General features: G+C 51.1%; 1 pseudogene; it reads right to left on the bottom strand.

Annotated features, from left to right (window-relative positions):
- Positions 1-246: 246 nt before the first annotated feature.
- Positions 247-10,942, bottom strand: part of LOC127474815 (zinc finger protein 208-like) — a 1,262,639-nt pseudogene continuing 1,251,943 nt past the window's right edge.

Here is a 10,942-nt window from a genome sequence, read left to right as displayed (position 1 = left end):
AGAGTTACAAATGATCACACAAAACATCTTCATCAGAATTATTTACTGCACAATACAAACACTAAAACAACCACGAGCACAGGACAAGATAGGATAGTGCTCTACACTAAAGCAATTGTTGAAGCAATTCTACTCAAGCTGGCAGAAAAGCAATGATTATTAATTAGAGATGGATGGAACTCCCCCAGACCAACACTGGTGGGGAGATCTCTGCTCTCAGACTCAAGGAGTGACCTTAGTGGGTCCCCAGCCAAGGCAGGAATCTCCACACATCCCCAGGAAGGGTTCTGTTGGAAGAACCTGCCCCTGGGAAAGGGGACTGGCCCTTTCTGGTCAAAAGGGATGGACTGACAGTCACTGGACTCCAGGGGTTGCCTCCCCATCAGGGGGTTCATTGGGGATGGAAGCAGCGGTTGAAGCTCTTCCCGCAGTCGGGGCACTGGTAGGGCTTCTCTTACCGGTGGGTCCGTTGGTGTCTGGTCAAGGTAGAGCTGTGGGGGAAGCTCTTCCCACACTCCCCACACTTGTAGGGCCTCTCCCCGGTGTGGATGCGCCGATGGGTGATGAGGGTGGAGTTCCGGTTGAAGCCCTTCCCGCAGTCGGTGCAGCGGAAGGGCCTCTCATCCGTGTGCGTCCGCTCATGCCTGAGGAGAGTTGAGCTGCGCTGAAACCTCTTCCCACATTCCAAGCACTTGTAGGGCCGTTCCCCAGTGTGGATGCACTGGTGGGTGTGGAGGGTGGAGCTGTCCCTGAAGCTCTTCCCACATTCCCTACACATGTAGGGCTGTTCCCCTGTGTGGATCTGCTGGTGTCGGAGCAGGTGGGAACTGTTCCTGAAGCTCTTCCCACATTCCAAGCACCTGAAGGGCTTCTTTCTAGTGGGAGGTTGCCTTGGGACCACCACGTCAGAGGTCCCGCTGAAGCTCTGTCTGCCTTCCCGGCACAGGCTGACTCTTTCCTCCTCAGAGCACCCTGGGATGGCTTTGGAGCCCCTCCTGCGGGGGGATCTCCAGCCCTTTTCCTCCCCGCTGCCTTCCTGCGCCGTGGAGCCTTTCAAAACGGCCTCTCCCACCAGGGTCTCACGGGGGGATTTGTCCTCCGGGCTCTCCCTCCTCAGCTCGGGGCCTGGGGCAGGAAGCAAGAAGGACAGGCAGGGGATTTGCCTCCGGCCCACAGGGAAGGCCAAGGACATCCCCCCAACTCCGGCCCCGGCAGGACGGCGGCGCCAGCGGGGTTGTCCTGCAGCCGGGGCCATGCTGGGCTGACAGAGCCAGCACAACACCCGCCCAAAGGGACACTGACTTCCTCCTCACCTGCCTGGGGGGCCCAAGGCATCTTCCTCTTCCTCGCAGCCTCCTCCTCCATCCGACCAAGCTTTGGGAAGGACAAATCCTGATGGGGGGAAAACAAGGGCTGAGCGTGTTGGCTTGGGGGTTCCTCCTGCCCAAGTCCATCTCTAGAACTCACTGGGCATCCTGTGTCCATAAAAACCTCCAAAACACCAAGACTCAGCCCAGAAAAACCCAAATCATCAACATTCAGGCAAACGCCTATAAGAAAGAGTGAGAAGACTCCTGCCCCCCTAAACTGAAAAAAGTTGAGATTCACCTAAAAAATACTCTAAAATATGAAGATGAGCCCAAAAAAATTCTCCTAAGATTTCCCCTTTTCTGGTTTCCCCCCTTTAGGGTTCAGAGAGTCTCTCCTGTCTAGGATGCTGGGTGTTCTACCTAGAGATGCTGGGAGTGTTGGGGGTCCCAAGGCTCCCTTCTCCTCTGATTCTCGCCTTCGGGATACTGCATTCCCAGAAATTCCCCCTCTCCAGGTTCTCCACTTTGTTGTCCTAGGGGATCCCAGGGGTCCCCACTGTCCAGGCTTCCCCTTCTCCGTGCCCCCCCTCACCAGGCTCTCAGGGGCCCTCTGAGAGGGCACTGGGAGGGACTGGGGGGGAACTGGGGCACACTGGGGGGCACTGGGGAGTTACCTGGGGATACCAGGACACACGGGGGGACACTGGGAGGTTACTGGGCCATACTGGGGGTTACTGGGTGCTCACTGCAGGATCACTGGGCCATACTGGGGGGCAGTGGGAGGTCACTGGGACACACTGGCTGGTCACTGAGGGGGTTACTGGGCCGTACTGAGGGTCACTGGGAGGTCACTGGGATCCCCTTACGTGGATGTGGTACATCTCCCACCCCGGATTTTTGGGGGCATCCATAGGACCCCTCCCCTGGGGGTTGGAGGATCCCTTGAAACCCAATGCTGGGCTTTAGGGGACCCTGTAAAATCCCCTCAAAACCCCTGAAATTCCCCCCTGGACCCATCGAAACCTCCTCAAGGACCCCTCATCCCTCCCCAGCAAACTCTAAACCCTCTCAGTGACCCACAAAACCCACCTGAGACTCCCCAAGCCCATTCAGGGACCCTCAATCCCCCCCACGGGCCCTCCAAACCGTCTGGGACACCTTAAACCCTCCCAGAGACCCCAAAACTGCCTCGAAGGTCCCCGCAAAGCCTCCCAGGAACCCAAAACCTCCCAAGCGACCCCCAAAGCCCACCTGGGACACCTCAAATCTTCTCAGAAAACAAAACCCACATCAGAGCCCCCCAAAACCCTTCAGGGACCTTCAACCTCCCCCCCGAGTCCTTTCAGGGACCCCTCAAAACGTCCCCGGGAACCCCCGAACCCCCCGCTAAACCCTCCCGAGCCCTCCAGCCTTTCCACCCACACCCGCGCTCCCCGCAGCCCCCGAGGGGATCCCCAGACCCCGCTCTCGCCGCCCCCCCGCCAACTCACCCAGCGAAGTGCAGCGGCCGCAGGCGAGTCCTCCTCACTCCCGACCACGAGGCCAAAATGGCGCTCGCTCCGCGCGCCCTCCGCATTTACAGACCCGCCCCGCAGCCAATCAGCGCGCGGCCACGGCCCCTGCCCGCCCCCCGCCTGCGCGGGGCATTGTGGGAGTTGTAGTCCCTGCGGCGGGGGAGGATCGGGCTTTTTTTGTTTTTCTCTTTCTTTATTTTCTCTTTTTTCTTTCTTTCTTTATTTTCTTTCTTTTTTCTTTCTTTTTTCTTTTATCCTCTTTTTCTTTTTTTCTTTCTCTGCAGGGGTTTGCAGATGGCAATGTAGCGGTCGTAGCACATGATGGTGAGGAGGAAATACTCTGCTGAGATGAAGAATAGAAAGAAAAAGAGCTGTGCAGCACATCCCATGTAGGAGATGGTTGTGGTGTCCCAGAGGGAATTGTGCATGGCTTTGGGGACAGTGGTGCAGATGCAGCCCACGTCTGTGAGGGAGAGGTTGAGCAGGAAGAAGCCCATGGGGGTGTGCAGGTGGTGGTCACAGGCTACGGCGCTGAGGATGAGGCCGTTGGCCAGGAGGGCAGCCAGGGAGATGGTCAGGAAGAGCCAGAAGTGCAGGAGCTGCAGCTCCCGCCTGTCTGAGAATGCCAGGAGGAGGAACTGGGGGATGGAGCTGCTGTTGGACATTTACTGTTCCTTAGGACAGGGTCTGTTCAGAAAAGGAAAAGACAGGGAACAATTAGGAGATATGCCTCTCAGCAAAGATACTCCATCTTTCATAGTAATCCCCCCAAACCATTTGTATTTCCCTTTAGCTGGTTCAGAGTGGTGTGAACAGCAAGAATTCTGCCCATGTGCTGCCAAGGGCTCAGCTCTGCTCTGCTGCAGTGGCGACATGGAGCTGGTTTGTGACAGCTCTGATGATCACAAGGGATGTCAGATGTAACCCACCTTTAATAGAAAAGCTCCATTTCTGACCCCCTTACTCACAAGAGTGTGGTCTGCAGAACAGAGGTTTCTATTCTCTTTAGAATAATTCTTCTTTAGATATGTTCCACCATTAAATCTTCAGGGTGTTCTTTTTAGGAGTAAAAATTCCCATTTTTATTGCTAAAAATTTGAAGAATCTTTAGAAAAGACAAGAGACAAAAGGGCTCAAGTCTCTGTGGTTAAAAGCAGAGCCAGGAGAGCTGCAGAGTCCTTTAGCCTGTTTCCCATCTGCTATGCTCTTTACCTTGTACTGCATTCACTTTGATTTCACACAAACAAATATTGAAAACTACATCTACAATGCAGTGATGAGAGCAGGACAATGTTGTTTCCAAGGTCAGCTCTGTGAAGTGTCCCCTGTGCCAGCCCAGAGGTGCAGCTGTGCTGGACAGAGCAGGACAGGAGCCCTCCCACAGGGAAGCCAAGGGCTGGGACAGGAGAGTGCCCACACCCAAGGGAAGGTTCAGCACTGCCCAGGATCCTGTGCTCATTTTTGAGACTGCCTGAAATATTCATCTGTGAGAGTAAAAGAGTTGGAATTTCAGTGCAGCCTCCTGAACTGAGAGAACAATGTCTATGCTACAATGCCTAAGCAGGAAACACACCTCAGGACTAATTCCTTTCCTGTAGTCCCTGTCTTTTCTGAGCTTTGCAAAAAATTCCCCATTCAATATGGTGTAGTGGTCTGGAGCTGTGAGCAGGTCTGACCCTGCAAACACCAAGACATGGAAAAGATCCTCCCTCAGCTGCCAGGTTTGCTCCTTGCCCACAGCCCTTCTGCCCCAGCCCTGGCAGCAGCTCCCCGGGCCGGCTGAGAGCTGCCCCTGGCAGGCAGCAGAGTCCCTGCCCAGCACAGCACCCTGGGCTGCAGGACCCTGCTCTGCCCCACAGCCCTGGGCACCCCTGCCTGCACCCCCGGCTTCACAGCTCATCCAAAGTGCCCCAAAACAGCCCCTGCTCACCCATCCCATCAGCTGGGGCTGGGTCAGCTTTAGGAGATGCCTCCAGGAGCTGCCCCTGCACTGCCCTGCAGCCACAGACTCACCATGTGCAGCCCTGCCAAGATTCCTCCTGCAGGGAGCTCTCAGCCCTCCTGCCAGTGCTGAGCCCCTTGAAGATCTGTCTGTGCCCTGTTGGTGTCCCTGAGCTGGCCTGGCAGTGCCCTCGGCCCTGCTGGGCTGTGCAGAGGAGCTGCTCACCAGCAGAGCTGTCTCTTTGAAGCTCTTCTTGCTTGCCAGGAGCTCCCTGTGTGCCAGGAGCCCGGCCCAGCTCAGCAGCACAGCAACAGCCCCAGGCATTTCATGACCCTCTGGGGGTTTGATGTTGTTTACATGAGACTCAGTCCCTGAGAGGAAGTTCAAACAACTTCTCAAGAAGTCAAAGTGAGATTGAAACACTGAAGTTTCTTGTAGTGCTAATGAGTCTTGTAGTGCTACTGAGGGACACAACTGAGAAGGTGTCCCTGGGTTCCAGGTTGAGCAGAAAAGTGCAGACAGTGATGACAAGGATGGACAAGCAAGGGAAAAGTGGCTCTGATGCTGAGGAAACCTGGATGTGTTTCATTAACCTGAAGGGGCAAGGCCTTACCACCAGCCCTTGGGAAGGCAGATTCTGTCCCTGCCTCATTCCTCAGGGCTCTTCCTGGGGCACTGGGATGTGGGATGTGCAATGCCAAGGGCAGGACCATGGGGTGGCACCTGCCAGGCTGCTGAGCAGGGACAAGGAGGCCATGAGGCCCCAGGACTGCAAGGGGCACTCCCCTCCTCCTGGCATCAGGGGCACAGACAGCAGCCCTGGCCAAAGGCCTGCAGAAGGTGGCTCTGTCAGGGCCTTTCAGCTTCTCCCCATGCCTGTCTCCTCTCCAGCCCAGGCTGTCCTACGGTGTCCATGCCCTGCCCCTTTCCCTGCAGGCTGTCGTCATCCCCCCGGCTGCCCCACCTGGCTGGCACCTTCCTGCACTGACATCTCTGCGTCCTCCCTGGCTCTTCCTGCACACACAAAGCCTTGGGCTCATCCAGACTCCTCCTGGGTGACGTGTTCCAGAACAGTGTTTTCCATGGAGTGAAATTCCTTTTTCCTCATGTCCACTCGGGACCTCCCCAGCTGCACTTGGCTTTAGTTCTTTCTTTCTCATGCTCTTTTCTACTATGAGAACAGGATTCATCACCTCTAAATCCACCCTTCAAGCCCTCTGAGGGCTGTCCTGTGCTGTCCTCAGTCTCCACACCATTGAGGCTGCAGCTCCTTAGCCCCTCTCTAGTGGTCAAGTGCTTGAGACCTTTAAACCCCATCTTGTGTGATCTCTGGGCACTCACAGATGTTTTTGCAGATGAAAATATCGTGCTCCTAGTCTAAGGAAATCACAGTTGCCATGACAACTAGCATGCATTCCCATTGCTATGGTCACTTACCATGGCAAATAGAATAAATTCTCATTGCCATAGTCAGTTACCATGGCAACCATTATACATTCTCATTGCCATGGTCAGTTACCATGGCAACCTTAATACATTATAATTGCTATGGTCGGTTACCATGGCAACCATCATACATTCCCATTGCTACAGTCAGTTACCATGGCAACCATAATACTTCCCACTGCTACGGTCAGTTACCATGGCAACCATAATACTTCCCACTGGTACAGTCAGTTACCATGGCAACCAGCATACATTACAATTGCTATGGTCAGTGACCATGGCAACCACCATACATTCCCATTGCTATGGTGAGTTACCATGGAATCATCATACAGTCGCATTGATACAGTCATTTACCATGGCAACCATCATACATTCCCACAGCTATGGTCAGTCACCATGGCAAACAGCATATATTCTCATTGCCACAGTCAGTTACCACAGCAACTACCATACATTCCCATTGCGTAGGTCAGTTACCATGGCAACCATCAGACATTCCCATTCCTACAGTCAGGTACCGTGGCAACAATCATACTTTCCCACTGGTATGGTTGGTTACCATGGTAACCAGCATACATTCTCATTGCCATGGTAAGTTACCACGGCAACCATCATATATTGCCATTGGTACAGTCGGTTACCATGGTAACCATCATAAATTCCCGTTTCTACGGTCAGTTATCATGACAAACATCATACAGTCCTATTGCTACACACAGGTACCATGGCAACCATCACACATGATGTATGCTCAACCAGCATACATTTCCATTGTTACAGTCAGTTACCATGGCAAACATCAGACATTTCCATTGTTATGGGCAGTTACCATGGCAACCAGCATACATTCCCATTGCTACAGTCGGTTACCATGGTAACCATCATACTTCCCGCAGGTACAGTCAGTTACCAATGGCAACCAGCATATATTGCCGTTGCTACAGTTAGTTACCATGGCAACCATCATACATTCCCATTCCTACTGTCAGTTACCATAGCAAACATCATACATTGCCATTTCCACAGTCAGTTACCCTGGCAACCATCATACAGTCCCATTGCTACTATCAGTTACTATGGTAACCAGCATCCAGCCGCGTTGCTACGGTCAGTCACTATGGCAACCAGCATACAATCCAATTGCTATGGTCGGTTACCGTGGAAACCATCATACATTCCCATTGCTACAGTCAGTTACCATGGCAACCATCATACATTCCCATTGCTACAGTCAGTTACCATGGGAATCATAAAGTTCCGTTGCTATGGTCAGTTACCAAGGCAATCATCATAGATTCCTGTTGCTATGGTCAGTTACCATAGCAACCATCATACATTCCAACTGTTACGGTTGGTTACCATGGCAACCGCCATACATTCCCAGTGCTATTGTCAGTTACCATGGTACCCATCACACATTCCCATTGCTGTAGTTGGTTACCAGGGCAACCATCATACATTCCCTTTGCTATGGTCGGTTACCATGGCAACCATCACACATCCCCATTGCTGTGCTTGGTTTCCATGGCAACCATCATACGGTCCACTGTTGCAATCAGTTGCCATGGCAACTGTAGTGGTTTGGATCTTGTTTCCCCCAGAGGCTAAGGAAAGTGGTAGACCCCAAGGGGTGGAAACCCCTGGAAGTTTTGAAGTTCTGCCCAATGGGCGCTCCTGCAAAAATGTCAACATCCCACAAGCTCACCGGAAGAGATGAGTTGTAGTTTGGGTTGTTGTTGGAGAGGTGGTCATGTTGTAGAGCCACGAGGAAGGGGCTCATAGCCCCACAGGGGGGCTTTGGCCCCCAGCCCCCAGTGGGGGCATGCGGGGACCTGGAACAGCATAAAGCTGGGCTAAGTGTCTGTGGTTATGCCGGGAGATGTTTTCTCCATGGGCACAGAGCAGCAGCCGGCACTGACCAGAGAAACGGTGGCAGAGAGCCAGACAAGAGATAAGGACCTGAACTGAAGGAGCAGCAGAAGCAACATGCAGCACCAGAGAAAGGACTCCTGGAAGGAGAGCCGGGAAAAAGAGAGCCAGTAGCCTGAGAGACAGAGTTCTGGGGGTAAGACTGTACCAGCCCCCCAAACTCCTTTGAGATCCCTCTGAGAAAAGAGGGAGATGGACTCCTATTTAGGAGAAGAGTTTTAGACATGCAGCACCGGAGAGAGAGAGAGGAGCTAAGAAGCTCAAAAGCGTCCCGGAGCTGGACCGGGACGGCCAGAGGAATGTGGGGGGAGTTGACCTTGGCTCCCCCCCCTTGCACTGCTGCCACGGTGGCAGCCTGAGAGACAGGGCACAGAGGCCCTGCAAGGAACTGAGTCTCCTGGAGATACCAGACCGTCACGGAGACCCCCCTGTGTCTTCGTGATATGACGTGGTGATACGACCTTGTCTGGGGTTACGAAGCCCACGGAAGACCCCTTTGCCTGCGTCAAGGGGGCCGAGGGAGCTTGGATACCTCCCTCGTGAGTGCTGGCAGAAAGCCAGCCACAGCTGCTGCATGCATGAGAAGAAGAAACTTGCTGCCTTAGAAGATACTCCTGCTGTTCAGAGACTGAAAGGGATCTGTCCTTCTTTCCCTCCTGGACTTTTATTTGGAGGGGAGAAGATATCTGATCATTGTAAATACATATGTTATGGTAGAGATAGTTGTGATCGTGTGTATAAGGTGATATGGTATTTATTTGTACAGTCATTGTAATATATTTCCCTTTCCCCCACTTTGAGTCTGGTGTGTTTTGTCTGGAAAAACCCATCTCACATTAGGTTGAGATGTGGGAGGGGGAATGGAGCTAGGGAATTGGATTTTGGGACTATCTCAAACCAGGACACTTTCACACCAGTTGTTCCACCAAAATGCACGTTCATTAAAGAGACAATTCCAAATTACAATAAACCAGGTCAGAGACATAATTATGTCATGCTCTGACTGCCAGCGAATTACCCCAATGCCAGCTAAGGAAGGGGTTAATCCCAGGGGCATAACAGCAAATGAAATCTTGCAGACAGACGTTACACATAGAGCTGAATTCGGTAAACTAAAATATGTCCATGTTACAGTAGACACACATTCCAGATACATTAATGCAACAGCACACACAGGAGAAAAAGCCAAAGACGTTATCAGACACTGGCTCAGTTGTTTCGCAATCCTAGGAATTCCAAAAACCATAAAACCTGACAATGGCCCTGCTTATTGTTCTGAAAAAATCAAAACATTTCTCACAGATTGGGGGGTACTCCATTCCATAGGAATACCGCATTCACCCACAGGACAAGCGATTGTAGAAAGAGCTCACCATACACTAAAAGAAATGCTTCAAAGACAAAAAAGAGGGGAGTCGGTATGTAGCCCCCAGGAACGCTTATGGAAAGCGTCATATGTTCTAAATTTCTTAAACTGTAATGATACAGACCATAGCAGGTATGAACGCCAACATAAAACTCAAATACTTTCATCTTCCAAACCACCAGTTATGATCAAAGATCTAATATCTGGGCAATGGTCAGGACCAGTAGATCTCATAACATGGGGAAGGGGACATGCCTGTGTATCCAAGGGTACCAAATTACAATGGGTCCCTTCTAGATGTGTCAGGCCTTATATTAGCCCTCCAGCACAACAGGAACAACCACCAGGAGAAATAAGTGAAGGATTTGGATTAGAAGAAACATGACCAACAATAGTAAACACATCACACAGAAAGAAAAAAAAAAAAGGGGGAAAAGAGATATGGGTCTGTTCCCTATGTGTGTAAATCTACATTAACATTTCTTTAAAACAGGGAGAATCACAAGCAATAAATGATACAACAGAACCAAAAGAAACATATAAACAGTAACCAATACAGAACCAAAAGAAACACATAAACAGTAACCAATACAAAACCAAAACTCCATGAGTCAAACACAATAAAGGGTTAAAGAGTGCATGTGTAAGGAGAGAATGAAACGGTGGCCACCGGAGTATGAATGAGAAAGTTGAGTGGACGCATGTATGTGTGTGTGAACGCAAGTACACTTTATAGCAAGACGTCTTAAACACTACTTCAAACAGCACCACCTCAGACACAACACCTACAACCCAACACATTTCCCTTTTAAATAAAAATGATGCCATTACACAAAGTCACCCTCAGATAAAAGGTTATCCACACCTACAAACCCTGGGTAATTTGAGATTGCTTGAATATTGCACGAACCAATAAAGTTGTAAACAGTTCAATAAAGGCCTTGTGACGATAGGCCCTATTTTTTATAATTAGAAATAAGATTGGTTATAATAAGAATGTTAAAAATGTATTGTTTCTCAACTTGTTAATAAAAAGAAGGGGGAGATGTGGCAGGAAGACTGTAACAAGGAACCATGGGAGTTGTGGTCTCCCGGGTTCTCAGACAATACTCGATTGTCATTGGTTAGAAGGTCATGGGACATGTTCAGGCGTGGTATTTAAACCTCGGCAGTTTGAATAAACGGTAATTCTGCTCTGGCACTTGTTCGTGTCTGAGTGGGGTTCGTCCCTTGAACAACACCTCAGATAATGGGAGGGAAATGGGGGATAATGGGGGGGAAATGGAGGAAAATGGGACAGTGAGGGGGAAACAGAAGGATATGCGAGGAAATGGGGAAACATGGAAGGAAAATGAGGGGAAATGGGAAGGAAGTGGGGGGAGAATGAGGGGAAATGGGAGGAATGGGGGAAAATGGGCAAAAATGAGAGATA

The sequence above is a fragment of the Manacus candei genome, unplaced genomic scaffold (genome assembly GCF_025592945.1).
Source record: "Manacus candei isolate 608988 ecotype Guabito, Panama unplaced genomic scaffold, ASM2559294v1 h1tg000045l, whole genome shotgun sequence".
Classification (NCBI taxonomy): domain Eukaryota; kingdom Metazoa; phylum Chordata; class Aves; order Passeriformes; family Pipridae; genus Manacus; species Manacus candei.
This window is presented reverse-complemented; position numbering and strand designations above follow the sequence as displayed.